Genomic DNA, 20,337 nt, shown 5'->3' with positions numbered 1-20,337 from the left:
CAATTCTAAGGGTGGGGGGGGGGAACAAAGCTGGAGGCATCACACTACCCAAATTCTAACTATAGTATAAGGCTTCCCACTGTAAGCAGCAGTGGAACATAACACAGAACAGAATTCTGTTGGTGACCATGGTGGAAACATTTAAATTATCTCTGACCAGAGGGGAATCCTCTACCTTAGTGGTATAAACCTGAGTTCTGTATAGCTCCACCACTGGCTAACTAAAATGATCTGAGGTCCTGAAAAATTGGAAAAGCAGTCAGGCCACAAGAACTTCAGACATTGTCAGCTCTGGATGCCGAACTGGGCTCAGAGTCAGCGAACTTGGGATGCATGTGACTCAGTGTGACAACAGCTATCATGGCCAAAGGAGTGCTCACATCACCTCTATCCCAAATCCAGCCAGTGCAACTCAGAGAGAGACTCCTTCCACTTTTGGAAAGGAGAGGAAAGAGTAATGATAATTTTGTAACTTGGATACTTGCTCAGCCACTGTAAAATAAAGCAGTAAGCAGACACGTGAATCCCCGGATTCTAGCCCCTTCCTCCTGAATGATATTTCTAGACTGACCCTGAGTCAGAAAGAAACCTGTTGTGCTGGAGAGAAGTACCTGGTCCTGGCAGGATTCACCATCTACTGATTAAAGTGACCTAGGGCCCTGAAATAAACATCAGTGGTAGTCAAGCAATACTAACCACGGGCCTTGGGTAAAACTCAATAGTGTGCTGTCTTAAGGTGTATCTCAACATAGTCCCAACTGTGGTGCCCATGGGAGTGCTTGCATTACCGCTCTCCCAGCTACAGGCAGCCTAGCATGGAGACAGAGACTCCTTCTATTTGAGAAAGCATGGAAAAAGAGAATGAGAAAATCTGCCTGGTGGTAAGAGTCTGCAAGAGTAGCATCATTACTGGGCTTGGGGCTTCCCTTAGTCCAGAATGACTACAGTGACCAAAAACGTAGATCAAAACACCTAATTTTTTTTATAATACTTGGAAAACCTTCTCAAAAAGAATGAGTACAAACAAGCCCAGACTGTGAAGATTAAAATAAATATCTAACTCTTCAATGCCCAGTCATTGGCAAACATCAAGGAAAACATGACATCAGCAAATGAACTAAATAAGGCACTGTAACCAATCCTGGAGTTACAGAGATATGTGACTTTTCAGGTGGAGAATTCAAAAACAGCTGTTTTGAGGAAGCTCAAGAAACTTCCAGAAAACACAGAGAATGAATTTAGAATCCTATACAAGAAATTTAACAGACGAAATAATTAAAAATTAAGCAGAAATATTGGAGTTCAAAGACTGAATTGACAAGCCGAAAAATTCAACAGAGCATTTCAATGACAGAATTGATCAAGCAGAAAAAATAGTGAGTTTGAAGCAGGCTATATGAAAATACACAGAAGAGAAAAATGAATAAAAAAGGAATAAAGCATGCCTATAAGAAAATATCCTCAAAAGGATTATTGAGTTATTGACCTTAGAGTTATTGACCTTAAAGAAAAGATAGAGAAAGATTAGGGTAGAAAATTTACTCAAAAAAAATTAACAGAGAACTTTCTAACAGACAGAATGATATCAATATTTCATATACAAGAAGCTTAGAGAATACCAAGAAGATTTAACTCAAATAAGACTACCTTAAGGCATTTAATAATCAAACTTGCAAAGGTCAATGATAAGAAGGGATCCTAAAAGTAGCAAGATAAAAAAATATATAACATATAAAAGAGTTCCAATACATCTGGCAGTATACTTTTCAGGGATAATCCTATAGGCCAGGGAGAGAATAGCATGATATACTCACAGTGCTGAAGAAAAAAAAACCTCCCAATCTAGAATATCATAATCAGTGAAAATATTCTGCAAACATCATGGAGAAATAAACACTTTCCCAGGCAAATTAAAGCTGAGGAATTTTATCAACACAAGACCTGCCCTACAAGAAATGCTAAAGGGAGTCCTGCAATCTGAAAGAAAAGGATGTTAATAAGCAGTAAGAAATCATCTGAAGGTACAAAACTCACTGGTAACAGTAAGTGCACAGACAAACGTGGAATACTCTAACTCTAACACTAACGCTGTAATTGTAGTGTGAAAATCACTCATATCTTTAGTAGGAAAACAAAAAGAAGAACTTATCAAAATAATAACTACACCAACATTTTCAGAGATAGTATGAAACAATATAAATTAATAAAATACAAAGTTCTAATATGGAGAGGTAATGGAGTTAAAATGCAAAGTATTTATTAGTTTTCTCTTTGCTTATTTGGTTGATTTTTGTAACAGAGTTGAGTTGTCATCAGTCCAAAATAATTGGTTATAAGAGGTTATTTGTAAGCCTTATGGTTACATCAAATGAAACCTACAACAGATACACAAAAAATAAAAAGCAAGAAATTAAAACACATTACTGGGGGATAATTACCTTTTTTTTTTTTTTTTTTTTTTTTTGAGATGGAGTCTCAATCTGTAACCCAGGCTGGAGTGCAGTGGTGCAATCTCGGCTCACTGCAAGCTCCACCTCCCGGGTTCACGCCATTCTCCTACCTCAGCCTCCGGAATAGCTGGGACTACAGGCGCCAGCCACCACACCCAGCTAACTTTTTGTATTTTTAGTAGAGATGAAGTTTCACGTATTAGGATGGTCTCCATGTCCTGACCTCATGATCCTCCTGCCTCGGCCTCCCAAAGTTCTGGGATTACAGGCATGAGCCACCGCACCCAGCAAGAAAAATCACTTTTACACAAAAGAAGATAAGAGGGAAGACAGAGAGGACCGCAGAACACCAGAAATCAAGTAACAAAATGGCAGTAGTATGTCCTAACTTATCAATAATTTCATTAAATTACACTAACTCCATCCCTTCCCCATTTTTGAACTTTTTATTGTTTCTATTTATGTCTTTTTATACTACCTGACTCTTAAAAAGTTGGTGTAGCTATATTTTTGATAGGTTTTTCTTTCTGTCTTCCTATTAAAGATATGAGTGATGGACACACTACAAAAACAGTTTTAGAGTATTCTCCATTTTTCTGTTTAATTATTGTTACCAGTAAATTTAAGTAAACTAAAATCTCTAATCAAAAGACCAAGAGTGACTGAATGAATTAAAAAAACAAGACCCAAGTATATGATACCTACAAGAAACTCACTTCACTATAAAGACATACACAGGCTGAAAATAAAAGGATAAAAAAAGACATTCCATGCAAATGGAAACCAAAAAAGAGCAAGACTAACTACTTATATCAGATAAAATAGACTTTAGGACAAAAACTATAAAGTGACAAAGACGGGCATTATAAAATGATACAAAGGTCAATGTAGCAAAAGGATAAAACAATCATAAATATATGTGCTCAACACTGGAGTACCCAGATACATAAAGCAAATATTATTAGAACAAAAGAGAGACAGACCCCAATACAGTACCCGGAGACCACCATTTTTCACACTCACCATTGAACAGAACATGCAGACAGAAAATCAACAAAAAATTGGACTCAGTCTGCACTACAAATCTAATAGACCCAATGCATATTTACAGAACATTTCATCTAATAGCTGCAAAATTTACATTCTTCTCCTAAGCACATGGATCATTTTCAAGGATAGACCTTATGTTAGGACACAAAACAAGTTTTATAAAACTCAAAAACATGTAAATTATATCAAGTATATTATCTGACCACAATGGAATGAAACTAAAAAATCAATAATAGAAAGAACTTTGGAAACTATCAAAACACATGAAAATTAAACATATGCTCCTGAATGACCAGTGGATCAATGAAGAAATTTAAAAGGAAATTTAAAAATTTCTTGAAACAAGTGATAATGGAAACAAAATATACCAAAACCTGTGAGGTACAGTGAAAGTTGTACTAAGAGGAAAACTAGTGACAATAAGCAACTATGTCAAAAAAGTAGAAAATCTTCAAATAAAAAGCCTACTTATGCATCTCAAAGAATTAGGAAAGCAAGAGCAAACCAAACCCAAGATTAATAGAAGAAAAATAAAGATCAGAACAAAAAGAAATAAAATTTTAAAAAATACAGTCAACAAAATAAAAAGTTAATTTTTTGAAGAGATAAATAAAATTGACAGACCTTTAGCCAGACTAAGAAAATGGAGAAAACCCAGATAAATTAAATCAGAGATGAAAAAGGAAACTTTACAACTGATACCACAGAAATTCCAAGGATCATTGGAGACTACTATGACAAACTACATGGCAATAAATTGGAAAACTTAGAAGAAATGGATATATTCCAAGACATGCAACTTACCAAGATTGAACCATGAAGAAATTCAAAACCTGAGTAGATCAATAACAAGTAACAATATTGAACCCATAATAAAAAGTATATCAAAGAAAAGACCAGGTCCCAATGACTTCACTAATGAATTCGATCAAACTGTTAAAGAACTAATGCCAATCTTATTCAAACTATTATGAAACATTAAGGAGAAAGGAATAATTCCAAAATGGCTCTGAAAGGCAAATATTACTCTGATACCAAAATCAGACAAACACGCAAGCAAACCAAAGCACAGGCCAATATTCCTGATGAGTATTGATGCAAATATGCTCAACAAAATACTAACAAGTCATATTCAACAATACATTAAAAAGATTATTCATTATGACAAGGGATGCAAGGATGGTTCAACATACACAAACAATCAATGTGATACATCACATCAATTGAGGACCAAATAAGAATAAAAGACCAAAACCATATAATCATTTCAACAGATGGCTGAAAAAGCATTTGATAAAATTTGACATCCATTAATGACAGTAACTACTCTCAAAAACTGGCTATAGAAAGAATAGAGCTCATCATGATAAATGCCATAAGTGACAGACGTATAGCTATTATCAAACTGAATGGAGAAAAGCTGAAAGCCTTCCCCCTAAGACCTGAAAGAAGAAAAGGATGCCTACTTACACAACTGTTATTCCACATAGTACTAAAATTCCTAGCTAGAGCAATTAGACAAGAGAAATAAGTAAAATGCATCCAAATTGGAAAAGAAGAAGTCAAATTATCTTTACTTTTAGAAATGTAAACTTATATCTAGGTAAACCTAAATGCTCCACCAAAAAATTATTTGAACTGATAAACAAATTTGGTAATGTTGTAGGCCACAAAATCAACATACAAAAATCAGTAACATTTCTATATGCCAAGAATCAACCAGCTGAAAAAGAAATAAAAGACTAATCCCATTTATGATAGCCACACATAAAATTAAATGTCTAAGAATTAACCAAAGAAGTGAAAGATCTCTACAATAAAAACTATGAAACATTGGTGAAAGACATTGAAGACATCAAAAAAATGGAAATACACTCCATGTTCATAGATTGAAAAAATCAATGTTGTTAAAATGTCCATACTACCCAAAGAAATCTGCAGATTCAATGCAATTCCCATGAAAATCCCAATTACATTTCTCACAGAAATATAAAAAGCAATTCTAAAATTTATATGGAACAACAACAGACCCAGAATAGCCAAAGCTATCCTAAGCAAAAAGAACAAAACTAGATAAATCACATTAACTGACGGCTTTAAATTATACTACAGAGGTAAGCAATGAAAACCGAATGGTACTGTCATGAAAGCATACACATAGACCAATAAAACAGAACAGAGAACCCAGAAGTAAATTCACACATCTACAGAAAACTCCTTTTTGACAAAGATGCCAAGAACATACACTGGGGAAAGAATAGTCTCTTCAGTAAGTAATACTGGAAAAACTGAATACCCATATGCAGAAGAGTGAAACTAGACTCTTGTCTTTCACCATATATAGAAATGAAACCAAAATGGATTAAAGACTTAAATCTAAGTCATGAAACATTGAGAAAACTCTCCAGAATATTTGTCTGGACAGCAATTTCTTGAGTAAGACCTCAAACACACAGGCAACAAAAGCAAAAATCAACAAATGGGATCACTTCAAGCTAAAAAACTTCTGCACAGCAAAGAAAACAATGAAAAAAATGAAGAGACCACCCACAGATTGGAAGAAAATACTTGCAATCTAACCATCTGACAAGGGATTAAGAACCAGAAATTAACAGGGGCCCAAATAACTTGACAGAAAAAAAATAAATAATCCAATTTTAAAAACAGGCAAAAGACCTGAATAGACATTTCTGAAAAGAAGACATACAAATTGCCAGCAAGTATATGGAAAAATGCTCAACATCATTAATGATCTGATAAATGCAAATCAAAACTACAATAAGATGTCATCTCACCCCAGTAAAAATAACTTTTATCCAAAAGACAGGCAATAATGAATGCTGGTGAGGATGTGGAGAAAGGGGAACATTTGTACACTGTTAAGAATGTAAATTAATCTAGTTACTATGGAGAGCTGTATGGAGGTTCCTAAAAAAACAAAAAATGGACCTATTATAAAATTGATGAAGCCATCTCACTCCTAGGTATATATCTGAAAGAAAGGAAATAACGATATTGAAGAGATAACTGTACTCCCATGTTTATTGCAGTACTATTCACAATAGCCATGATTTGGAAGCTACCTAAGTGTCCATCAGCAGATAAATGGATAAGGAAAATGTGATGCATACACATAAGGGAATATTATTCAGTTATAAAACAGCAATAAAATCCTGCCATTTGCAACAACATGGATGGAATTGGAGACAATTATGTTAAGTGAAATAAGCCAGGCAGAGAAAGAAAAACTTCACATGTTCTCACTCATATGTGGGAATTAAACATTAAAACAATTGAACTTATGCACATAGTAGAATGATTGCTATCAGAGGCTAGAAAAGGTACTGGGCAGGGTGGAGCTGCGTAGTAGAGAGAGGGGGACATATATTGATAGATAATGTGTGCAAAAATATAGGTCAACAGAATGACCTCTATCTAGTATTTGATAGCACAACAGGATGACTGTAGTCAACAATAATTTATTTTATATATATATATGTGTGTATATATATATATATATGCACATTTTTTTTTTAAGATGGAGTCTCGCTCTGTCACCCAGGCTGGAGTGCAGTGGCGCTATCTCGGCTCACTGCAAGCTCCACCTCCCAGTTTCGTGCCATTCTCCTGCCTCAGCCACCCGAGTAGCTGGGACTACAGGCACCCACCATCATGCCTGGCTAATTTTTTTGTATTTTTAGTAGAGATGGGGTTTCACCATGTTAGCCAGGATGGTCTTGATCTCCTGACCTTGTGATCTGCCCGCCTAGGCCTCTCAAAGTCCTGGGATTACATGCATGAGCCACTGCACTCTGCCTTTATTGTGTATTTTAAAATATCTAAAAACATGAAATTGCAAGGTTCTTAACACAGAGAACTGTTAAATGCTTGAGGGGATGGATGCCCCAATTATCCTGATATGACTATGACACATTGTATGACTGTATTATAACATCTCATGTACCCTGTGAATATATACACCTATTATGTACCCATATTAATTAAAATAAAAATAAATTTTAAATAGTTTAAATAATACATTTTATGTTAAGTAGATTTTGTCACAATAGAAAAAGGAGGACTACCAGCTCAACATCCTGGGGCCAATTTTTGACAGGTTTTGTTTCTTTCAACAGTTTGAAAGTGTCATTCCAATCCTTTCTGGCCTCCATGGTTTTCAATGAGGAGCCTGCTATTATTTTATTGAGGATCTCTTAGCTGTGACAAGTTGCTTCTATCTTGCTGCTTTCAAGATTCTCTATTAGCCATTGACATTCAATAGTTTCATTATAATGTGTTTCAGTGTGGACCTCTTTGACTTTCTCCTGCTTGAAATTCATTGAGCTTCACAGATATATTCATGTCTATGAATAAAATTGAGACCTTTTTTGCCATTATTTTTCAAAATATTATGTATTCAAATATTCTTTTTTGTTGTTTTGCTCTATTTTCTCCTTTTGGGATTCCCATAATGTGTATGCTGTTAAACTTCATGATGTGTCATAGGACCTTCAGGTTCTGTTCATTTTCTTCTTCATTCTTTTATATTCTGTAGACTGGATAATGTCAATATATAGACTGGATACTATAATTTCATAGACTGGATAATGACCAGTTCCATAGACTAGATAATGTCAAAAGACCTATCTTTCAGTTCACATTTTTTTTCATTTTAGTTATTGTACTTCTCAACTCCAGAATTTCTGATTGGTTCCTTTGTAAATCTCTGTTCTTTATTGTTACTCTTGATTTGTTCATGTATAATTCTGTCTTTCCTTTAGATTTTTTTCTGTGATTTTCTTTTCTCCTTGAGCAAATTTAAGATAGTGGATTTAAAATTATTGTTTATTATGTCCTATGTCTGTGCTTCTTCAGGGACAGTGTCTGTTAATTTGTTCTTTCAATGGGTCATACTTCCTTGTTTATGCTTCCATTATTTGGCAATTTTGTTGAAAACTGAACATTTTGAATATTACAACGTAATAACTCTGGACGTCTGATTCTTATTCCTCTTCTCAGTTTATGTTGCGTGCAGTCACTGTAACTGTTTGATACTTTTAAAAACTATTTTTATAAAGATGACATTTATCTGTCATATGTGATCTAGGAAGTCTCTGTTCCTTTAAGTGTGTCTGCTAGAGTTCTGACAGAGGTTTCTTTGAACAGAAGAAGAGTGGGGAAGAAAGGGGAAAGAGAGAAAGAAAGAAAATAAGAGAAAGAGAGAAGAGAGAGAAGGAGCGAGAAAGGGAGAAAGATGAAGAAAAAAACCCCTGTCTTAGTCTTTAGAGTTTGGCTCTGTATTACAGCAGTGCTTAAATGCTAGGAACTAAAATTATAAAGTAGAGCTTAGTGTTGGAAAACAGGAGTGGACTGAAGTCTGCTTCCTTGTGAAGAAAGAGTGCAGCAACCTTGGCTTAGTCTTCACTCTCTGCTTGCATTGAGCCTAGAGGTTAGCCAGAAGTGAAAACTTAACATCTTCTTAAGTCTTTTATGAACTTGAATCTTCCCTTGATCATTTGTGTCACTTTTTAAATTTCCCAGTACACACAAGCAATTTTAAATGCCCTAATTTCCCAAAGAAGCTCTCTTCCATGCTTTTCTTTCCAGGCTTTTGTCATTCTATTGTTACGTGTCAACCATAAATGTTTGCTCCAGGCAGCTTCAGTTATTTGTTAATGTCACAATGTTTTGAGGACTACTCATCACTTTTCAGATCTGAGTAAGTTCCGAATTAAGCAAAATATAGACAAGTACTTTGCATCAGTCCTTCAGGTATCCTCCAAACAGGTTAGAACAAACAAAATTCTTTGCAAATAAGATTGTTTTTGTTCCCTCCAGAACAAGGCACCGAAGTTCCACACTGGTAACATAAGCCTCCATTTTTAAGATTGTCACTGAGCTGGCAGGGGAGTGAGGCAAAAGACAAGTAAAAATGTCACAAAGCTTTCCTATTGCCTTTAAGTTGCACTTTTCTTGATTCAGCATTTACTTGGCTGCTGAAAACCTTTGACTGTTCTCCAGAGCTCTGATCAAGTTGATTCTAACAGGTTTTGATTAAGTTTTTGATGTTTTTGTGAAGGGAAGGGCCCTTGAAGCTGCCTACTTTGCCATTTTGCTGACACTGCTCTAAGAGTGATTTCTTTTTTACTAAACATTTTATGGAAATGATCAAAGGTGGTGATCAGTTTAGACTTGGTTGGAAGGGCCCTTGTAAAGGCTCTGTATTCATTTGCTGTGGCTGCCATGACAAATTACCATAAACTTGGTGGCTTAACAAAACATACATTCATATTCTCATAGTTCTGGAAGTCAGAAGTTCAAAATCCAGGTATTAGTAAGACTCCTCCTTATAGATGCTCTCGGGGAAAATTTGCTCCTGGCCTCTTCCAGTTTCTCTTAGTTCCAGGCATTACTTAGCTTTTGATCACATCACTCCAATATGTGCCTTCATATTTACATTGCTTCCTTTTCCTCTTTTGTTTTGAATATCTTTCTGCCACTATATTGTAAGTATACATGATTGTATTTAGGGTCAACCCAGGCAATCCAGGATAAGATTCTCCTCTCAAGTTCCTTAACCTAATCATATCTTTTATCACAAGAGATAATATGTAGTCTTTTGTCATATTCAGAAGTTATGTGGATTAAGATATGGACATGTCTTTTGGGAAACCACAATTTGGCTCATTACAGGCTCCATTTTACATCCACTTTTCTTTTGTCAGGCAAGCAGAGACTGTGATAGAAAAAGAAAAAGGATAATTTTCCCCATTTTTCCTAAAAGAGATTTGAATTGCTTCTTCCCTTATCTATAGGGAAGAATCAAATATGTGTGCTTAAGTACAACTAAAGGCAAACTTCTAAAGTCCAAGTAATTTGAATTTATTGCTCTGTGGTATATTTGTCCTGTCTTGGGGGTTTATTCCTATTTGGGGGGACATTTTCTTGTGATCCATTTAGAGTAGACCTTTGTAAGGCTTTTCTGGTTTGAAAGGGATTCGAGAAATAACTTATAGCAGCTTAAGTGCATTTCTTTTTCAGAGACATTTGTATTTTAATTAAAGATCCACAAATGTAGAATTTTGGAAATTGGTGAGATTAAACTCAAGATTCACATTTTACAGATGGAGACACTGGGACTCTGAAAGAGTAGGCCCTCATAGTAAACTCTAGAAGGCAGAAAATCTCTTTGAGACCAAAGGGCTGACTCTCTCAACAGTGATACTATAAGCCCTGGGAAGCCAACAAGGGAGGGGTGGTGTGTGTGTGTGTGTGGTGTGTGTGTGTGTGTTACTTTGTGTGAGTGGTGGGGAAGTGGAAAAGCATATAGAGTCTTCTCAAAATGTCATGTAGAAATTAGAGCTAGAATAAACCCTTAAAGCCAAGTCAAATCTTCAGATTTTACAAATGAAATTAAGTGACCCTTATTGGTGGAATACTTTTTTGACTTAACAAAAAATTACACAGCTGTTTAGTTACAGAATTGGGTAAAACTAGAACGTCAGGTCTCATTTCCCAATTCAGTACTTCTTATGCCATACCACATGAACATCTGCTTTTTCTTTTCTTTTTTTTTTTTTTTAGACAGAGTCTCGGTGTGTCACCCAGGTTGGAGTGCAGTGGTGCAATCTTGGCTTGCTGCAAGCTCCACCTCCCAGGCTCACGCCATTCTCCTGCCTCAGTCTCCCGAGTAGCAGGGACTACAGGCTCCTGCCACCATGCCTAGCTATTTTTTTTTTTTTTGTATTTTTAGTAGAGACGGGGTTTCACCATGTAAACCAGGATGGTCTCGATCTCCTGAACTCAAGATCCACCCGCCTTGGCCTCCCAAAGTGCTGGGATTACAGGCGTGAGCCACCATGTCTAGCCGAAGATCTACTTTTACTAACAACTCGCAATATTGTTCCTAAAGGCACTGCATTTCTTTGCTGTGCATTTTTTCACTTTGAAAATTCAATCCTTACATAACTTGGTCTCCCTCTACCCTCCAAACTCATTCTCATTGTAGCAGGACACGCCGCAGACAAAACTCCTCAGACACTGAGTTAAAGAAGGAAGAGGTTTATTCAGCCAGGAGCATCGGCAAGACTCCTGTCTCAAGAGCCAAGTTCCCTGAGTGAGCTATTCCTGTCCCTTTTAAGGGCTCACAACTCTAAGCGGTCCCATGTGAGAGGTTCAGGATCAATTTGAGCAAGCAGGGGGTATGTGACTGGGGGTTGCATGCACCAGTAATCAGAACAAAACAGAACAGGACAGGGATTTTTACAATGCCTTTCCATACAATGTCTGGAATATATAGATAACATAACCGGTTAGGTCAGGGGTCAATCTTTAACTACCAGGCTTAGGTCAGGCAGGCCCAGGCTTAGTTTTGGGTCTGGTTCCTTGGTTTTGGGTCTGGTTCCTAGGCACCGGGCTACCTGCCTTTAGTTTCACTTCTCTTTCTTTTTCTGAGTATAAAACAATATAAGACAATATGAGAGGGTCTGTATCTCTTCTCTTATTTCCCCACTTTGAGACTCTGACTTTTTATTAGTGGGAGTTCTCACTCTTATTTTTGCTACTTATGTCTTCCGGTGCAATAGGTTGATAATGATTCATGTAGTACACTTGTGCTGATACATAACATGAAGTGACATTGAGAGACTGGGCTATATGCTCAGCTAATTGCAAAAACAAATTTCTTGTTTTTCCTAGAATTTCTGGTACTGGCACATTCAGTTCATCATAGAAGGTTTGAAATACTGGCTCAGGAGATTGTTTATAAACTTTTCCTCAAACTGTGATATTTATTTGAAGATCCAATCTAGCTCTATCCATTTCTAGGGTTATACGTTCCCCTTTTTTCTAGTGAGGATTAAGGGGGTTGGTTATTACTAGTTCTAAGGGGTTACACTGACCACTGGTACAGAAAAGGCCACTTTTCCCTTGCTGAAGGTGGACAGGATTTTTTCATTTTTTATCCAAGTCACCTAAATGACCCAAGACCAGTATGATAAATGTACTTATTTTCTGCCTTATAACCTCTTTCCTAATTAAGAGAACCACATCCTATTTTTAAATTATTACTGTTAATGACAGCACAGGCACCAAATTTCAAGGTGACTTGTTTGGGCACCTTTTTTTTTTCTGTTTTGGCTAACACTTTACTTGTATCATATATGAGCCCCCACCAGTCTTCAGTTCTTAATCTTATTTTAAAAACTGTGGTCATGGGAGGCTCACATGGGTCATAACACATATTAGGTTGGTTATTTCCTGGGCTACATACCTTGTATAGAGTAACATTATACAAACAAGTTCTTTTCAGAGTTCCAGTACACTTACAATAACTGTAGAATAACAGGACCATAGCAACCTTTTGTCCTACCTCAGTGACTTGATGTATACACTGGGAACAGCCCTCAGTCTGAGGAAGGTAAGTTGAAGTCCTTACTGTACAAGTCCAAATTTTAAGGAAAATGAGATCTGTGATGAGTTTTCTCATGCTTTGGCCATGTGTGGACCAGTCAGCTTCCAGGTGTGACTGGAACAGGGCTTATTGCCTTCTTCAGAGTCACTTTGCAGGAGTTGGTGAAGCTGCTCCCATCCACATACAGGTCTCAGTCTACTGATGTTTAAGGATGGTCTCAGAGGTTGGGCCTGCTAGAATAAACGGAGTCCAATATCTCTATACAGTTATGTTCAACTGGGCTCTCTGATACCAGGAGCAAAGTGGCAGGGTTTAGGGTGTTTTAAACTTCAATCATTATGTGGAAATTTTCACAGAGCAAGCTTTGGTATCTAGTTAGTCTAGCATTCATCAGCTAATGATGTCCTTTGGTATTTATTAAAGTCACCACAGCATGGGTGGACTTTATGTTTAGGTTTTACCTAAGAGTTAGCTTATCTGCTTCTTGTGGTAACAGGGCCATTGCTGCCAGGGCCCTTAGACATGGGGGCCAGCCTTTGTAAACCCTGTCTATTTGTTTTGAGAGATAGGACACTGGCCTTGGCCAGGGACCTACATACAGTCTGGGTTAAAACTCCAACTGCCTTTTTTTTTTCTTTCTGACACATAGAGTGTAAAGGGTTTTGTCAGATTAGGTAGCCCCAGGGCTGGGGCTGACATGAGCTTTTCTTTTAATTCATAAATAGCTTGTTGCTGTTGGTTGTAATAGGTGTAGTTTATCTAATCTCCATTTTTATTAACTGTCACCTACTAAAATATTGACTTAAATCCTGTAGCTATTTGATTTCTAGCTTTAAATTGATCTGGTATTCCTTGTGAGCCTCCAATTGCATCTAAATAGATGTGAGAGTTGAAAGACCTACAAGGGGCTTCTCTTGCTTTACGATATCTTATGTTTTCTGTCTCTGGTTGATGAAATGCCAAGGTGAAAGGGATAGCCAAATGGACTAAAGTGCAAATGCCACTCTAGTTATTCAGCAGAGTGCCCAGTAAAGGTCCACCACAATACCACCACACATCCACTTGGGGATGAACAAGGGCTGACTGATCGATAAACTCTTGAAAACTCTTAAGCTTCCCTAAGGTTTCCAAGGAATGCTAAGTTTCCTCCCTGTCGTGAGAGACATGAAGTGAACATAGTGTTGGGAGACAGAAGCTGGATGGCCCTCAGGGGCTGACCCACAGGGTGCTGGACTTTGGGATATAGCAGAGAGAGCTTGGCATGACTTACTACTCTAGGCTATAGAATCCTGGAAAACAGTTACCATGCAGCCTATGCCTGGTCGACTGGAGGACCACCTTAGTGGAAGGGGGACAGTCTGGGCCTTTGGACTGCCATGTGCACGAGCATAACAATTGCTTTTGTTTAATGTGCAGATGGAATATTTGATCCATTTTAACCAGGCATTTGCATCTTGGTATCCTGTCTTAATTGCTAAAGTTTAAGTCTTTAATTTCTATGATCCTCTAGTAAAATGAATGTATGATTTTAGGTAATTACAAAAACCAGTTGGAGCAATCCATCCTTGCTCTTTAGTGGTCCACAGAACGTTGGACCAACTATGGCATGAAAGCTCTACATTGGGGGGCAAGACTCCCGGTTGGCACTGGGGTCTTTATCGAAATCTCCCTGGATTAAATGGTCCTACTTTGCTAATGTCCAGTCTAAGGAGATTGAGGAACGGGACAGAAGTACTTTTCTGAAGTAGAAAGCTGTCTTTGACTTAGCAAGTCTCCACAGGGTATAACAAGGCAAGCATTAAATGCAATAGTTTTAGGCAAAATTGACTTGGTTATGTTAATAACTAGATGGTCAGCAATAGAATGAGGAAAGAAAAAAGACTAATGGAATAGATGAAAAGAGCTAAATTTTTCTTAGCTTCAGTTTGGTAGGGTTTTTCCCTGGGACTATGGCCCACGACTCTGGAGGGGGTGGCGTTTTCTTGACTCGAGTGTGATGAGTCCATCCTTTTTTGCTGTACAAACAGCAGTCTTGGTGGTTAGCAGCAAAAGGTAGGGTCTTTCCCAGGCTGGCTCAATTTTTTCTTCTTTCCACCTTTTGATGAGAACGTGATGTTCAGGCTGGTGCTGGTTTACTGGAAATTCTAGGGGTAGTACATGTGCTACAAGACTTTTAGTTTTTGAGGGAAAGGAAAGTGGAAGATAAACCAAGTATTTAATTTTTAAGAAATTGACCTTTTGTTTTAAATGTGGGGATCTTGGCAGCGAACTTAGTCCTTAGTGCCTTTTTGATGAGAAATTTCCTTTAGCACTTATTTTTATTGGTTTTTAAACCAAAGAAACTCAAATACCATTTTATATTTGACAATGCTTCCTGTATGACTTTTATAACAGGTAAGTTAAATTTTACCTTATATTAGTGTGTTATTAATGTTAAACCTAATTTTAATAAAACCTTGTAGACATATTTATCCAATTTTGAATATTTGACTATAAGGTAATATTTTATAGACTCTTTTTAACCTTTTATAATTTTTGCTAAAGAGCAGGTTGGTGCTTTAAGAAAAAACCTGCTATGCTTTTATTTTAATGTCCAGTTTACAGAAAAACTGGATGATACCTCTTTAACTTTAGCCAAGGTTTACACACATAATTTTCTTTCCAATTACCATTTTAAAACTTGATTAAACCTTTAAAATAAAATATACATATTTTTAATCTTTTAATGTAGGTAAAAACATACATTCTTATGCCTCCTTATAATTTTTTTTTACCAAAGTTATATTTTACTTTCCTTATACACCTTGCATATAAACTGTTTTTTTTTTTTAGTTTTACATTTAGGAGGCCTAATTACTTTTAAACTATACAACATTTCTTGCATAAATTTCTTTTTTGTAACATTTTTCTCTTTTATAACTTTCGCAGACAATTTTTCAACATGCCTCAACTTTCTGACTTGTTACAAATATTTCTTTCTTTAAACAACCAGTTAATTTATTTCAGGACAGGAATTTGCCATATAATACTCTTTTTATATAAATTCCCCGCCCCTTTTTTGAAGATGATAATCATTCTTTTTCAAAGTGAATTTCTTTTATGTCTGTAGACTTGACTGTCTAAGTTCACAATAATAGAAGTTAGTACAACACATGTTACACTATTAACTTTTAGCAAACTTTACTTTTGTTGAAAACCTTGTAAGTTTGGGATTTTAATTATCCTTTGCTATTAATCAGACCTTGTTTTGTCCAAATTAACTTAGAATTGGTATAGATGGGCTTTTTTTCTTAACTACTTTTCTATATCTCTCCTTGACTTTGTCTCTCACTCTTTGACTTTCCTTTTGCCTCTGTCTCTTTCACTCTCCTCTCTGCTTCTCTCTCTCTCTCTCTCTCCCCTCTCTGTCACTCTCTCTCTCTCTCTCTGCCTCGCTTATGCTGCAGTTCTCTTAACCACTGTGGAGAGATCTAAAACTAGCTGTAACCAAGCATCTATGTACAGGAATTGGTCTGTATGCCCTGGTTTTACAGGTTACCTTGTGCCATACCTTTGAAACAAGGAACCTGTCCAGGCTTCCTTCTGATGGCCACCCCACCTCTAATGCTGGCTAGTCTATTTTAAACAAAGTTTTAAGTTTTCCTGGTGTCATAGTACTCCATAGTCTCCTTTAAATCTTTTTTTGAAAATTTTTAACATAGTTTCTAGTAGTGTGGGCTTATTTGTGCCTGACCCATGCTTCTTCAAGACAAAACACCATGCTCACACCACACACACCCCACAAAACAAATAACAGGTAAAAAGGGCACACATGCACACTTTTTGCAGTTTACACCAAACCAAAATCAAAACCAAAATCAGAGTATCCAGAAATCCAAGCTCGGTCAAAACCAAAACCAAAACCAAAGTATCAGGCAATCCAAGTCAAGTCAAAAACAAAAACCAAAGTGCCCGTACAGGCACAACGTGGGTGATCAGGCCATGCTTCCACTCAAATGGAGTAGGCAATTCCCCAAGACCTGTCTTGTCAAGCAATTCAAACCAAGTCAAAACCAAAACCAAAACCAAACCAAAGTGCCAATAAAGGCATGCCGCGGGTGATCAGGCCACACTTCCACTCAAATGGAGTGGGCAAGTTCTCAAGACTAGTCTTATCAAGTTTCAGATGTCCGGACACCAAGTACCAGTTCCTTTCTGGTGTTCAGCCACCGCACTGATCCTCCATAGGGGCCTGTCACACACTGCTCTGGCAAGGCGTTCCTATCAGGGCAAATACCTACCTGGGAGTGCTCTCATGATCTGTGTCCCTCGGGCTGGTTGGAGTCCCCTGCAGGGATATTCCACAGGGCAGGCTTAAGCCACCTAAGGAACTGCCTCGTCCATCTGCCAATCACCTCGCTTCCTAGTCAGGGAACCAAGAAATGTAGCAGGACAAGCCACAGACAAAACTCCTCAGACACTGAGTTGAAGAATGAAGAGGTTTATTCGGCCAGGAGCATCAGCAAGACTCCCGTCTCAAGAGCCAAGCTCCCTGAGTGAGCAATTCCTGTCCCTTTTAAGGGCTCATAACTCTAAGGGGGTCCATATGAGAGGGTCGGGATCAATTTGAGCAAGCAGGGGGTACATGACTGGGGGCTGCATGCACCAGTAATCAGAACGAAACAGAACAGGACAGGGATTTTTACAATGCCTTTCCATACAATGCCTGGAATATACAGATAACATAACCAGTTAGGTCAGGAGTCAATCTTTAACTACCAGGCTTAGGTCAGGTAGGCCCAGGCCTGGTTTCGGGTCTGGTCCCTAGGCACTGGGCTACCTGCCTTTAGTTTCACTTCTCTTTCCTTTTCTGAGTATAAAACAGTATAAAACAGTATGAGAGGATTTGTCTCTCTTCTTTCACCATGATATGAGAGACCCAATGATTATCAATTGTTGATGTCCTTCCTCAGTAGCACATTTAGACGTGAACATACAAGCAAGTGATCTCTACCTGGGAAGGTGGGGCTGAACCTAAGTTATATAAAGTGACTATATTTATAGACTAAATAGTCTAGTGATTCCCTCCCTCCCTTTTTTGTTACCAGGGCTGCAACAACTCTGCTGTTTTTTGCGGCTTTCTTAGACATAATTGACATACAAGAAACTACAAGTTTAAAGTATAAAATTTGATGAGTTTTGACATGTGTATACACTCATAAAACTATCAGCACAATTAAGATAATAAATCCATCACCCCCAAAATGTTCCTTATTCCCTGTTATAAATACACCTCTCCCTTCCACCACCCTCCTCCCTTGCCGGCCCCTTCTTTCCTTCTTGACGTAATATAGTAGTATTAAAATGTTCCAACTCAGAAAAGCAACCAGATTCTCTGGATCTGAGCCAAGAGTGAAAAACTTTCCTTGGGTCTTGCTTCCTTCCTTCTTTGAAAAGAAGCCAGATTCTCCCAAAGACCTTTCTTTGCAGCTCCACACAAACAACTGCAAGATAAGATCAAGGGCCTTAAGAAAGTTACTGGGAAACTGGAATACTTGAACAAGTTGCAAGGAGGATTATAAAGTCTGCAAATTACCTGAGGATGAACTAAAGAAATATTTAGGAAGGAAACATTGTTTCCCCATTATAAAACATAATAAATTTTAGTAATAATAAAAGAAGAAAATCCCTCATAATCCCATTACCCTAAGTGAACACTCAGTTATTTGGTATTTTTAATTCTTGCCGCTTTCCCCGTGAAAAAGAAAAAAGCCTCTATTAAAACCTACTTTGAATGCAACTTTTGAGCTTCAGTGTTTATATTTCTTTTCTCTACATACCTCCAGCATAAACCTCCATAAGCTAGAAATAAAAGCTTGTGGTTGTATACTTTTCTTAGGTCACAGAGAATGAATTAGCATGTATTCTTAGAGGAAGTGGCCGCAATATGCTAGTCAAAACAAAAGCTCCATTTTGGTTCTGTTTGCACGGTCTAGAGAATCAGAATCTATAAAAATAGGAAAATGTTTTTTCTTTGGGAGAAAGATTGTTTGCAGCAGAAAAGAGAAACTCCTGAGAAAATCCTGCTGCTATAGCCAAAGTTATACCTTTTGTGGAGTGAGGACTAGGATGACAAAATTAAGTTCTGAGTGTACATAGACAAGTAATACTTCACATCTCTCCACCAGATTGGAAGGACCCATTTCAATGCTTATTTTCTATGTTCAGCACTACAGATGGCCTGCCAATCAATTAGCATGCTGTGTAGTTCATCTCAAATTTATTGGAGGCGGTGAGTGGAGTAGAATATGTGTTTTTCTGGGAGTCAAGAAACCCTAGCATAGTGCCTGGCAGAGTGGGCACTCAATAAACATTCACTGAATCAGCAGACCTGAGATCTAGTTTTAGATTTTGCCAACAACTTACTGAAAAAGTCAGTAACTTTTTGAAGAGGAAAGAATTTAAATTGATCTATCCTTGTCACCATCCACCAATATGTAGATGTGGGCTAAGAGAAGTGAATTAGTTTATCAAAGATACTTAAGTGTTTCTGTTCTCTAGCTTCTCAAAGTACAAAATAGGGGTAGCAATTCTTTCATATCTCGTGAGGATATTGGGTCTAATAATATAACAGATGTAAAATTGCATTGAAATATATAAAAATATTACACATATATAAAGCATTATTAAGATTATTAGTAGAAGCTTCAAACTCACTAACCAGAAGGGTAAGGGAGCTGGAAAACAAGAAAACTTAGGCTGCATTCCTAGGTGGTCATTATCCACTGATTGGTGTTTAGGGAGCTGTGTGCACCTTCAGTAGTATAATCAGATACAAAATGAAAAGAAAGGGATGCTTTGAGTTTGGACTTATCACTAGAGACCGAGGAAGATCATCCTATGTAGCTAGGGGTTCACATCAGCATTCACAATATCCTTGCTATGTATCTTTGGAAAGTGACTTGATTGCTCACATCTCAGTTTCCCTATCAGTAAAATAGGGCAATTGATGCCTTCCTCATAAATGTGTTGTGAAGAATATAATTCCAAGAGGTTGGACCAAGAATGGAAAAGTTTTTTTTCCCTTAAATCTTTTCAGAACTAAATGATGTGCCTTCAGGAGCAGCCATGGGAAGTAAAACCTCTTTCTGAGATTTTCATAAGGAAAGGGAGGATACATTTCTTACTCCCAACTCAAAGACAGATAGTTGTGCTCAAAATTCTAACTTTCTTAGAACAATGAAAGTGTATCTTGAAAGCAAAAGTTGTACCCTGATGGCTTTTATGCTTTAATCAAGCTTTCCTTTAAACCATCTCAATTCAAAAGGACTCGCAGCCTAGTCTTTGCCCACTTCAATATGCAAACAGTATGCTGGACCCACACTATAAGCTCTCGGCAACCTGGATCACTGCAACCCCTTTTCTTAGTCAAGCTGTGTGTTTTTA

Source organism: Trachypithecus francoisi, unplaced genomic scaffold, assembly GCF_009764315.1.
Source record: "Trachypithecus francoisi isolate TF-2019V2 unplaced genomic scaffold, Tfra_2.0 Contig00330, whole genome shotgun sequence".
Lineage (NCBI taxonomy): Eukaryota > Metazoa > Chordata > Mammalia > Primates > Cercopithecidae > Trachypithecus > Trachypithecus francoisi.
Note: the sequence above shows the minus strand (reverse complement) of the source record.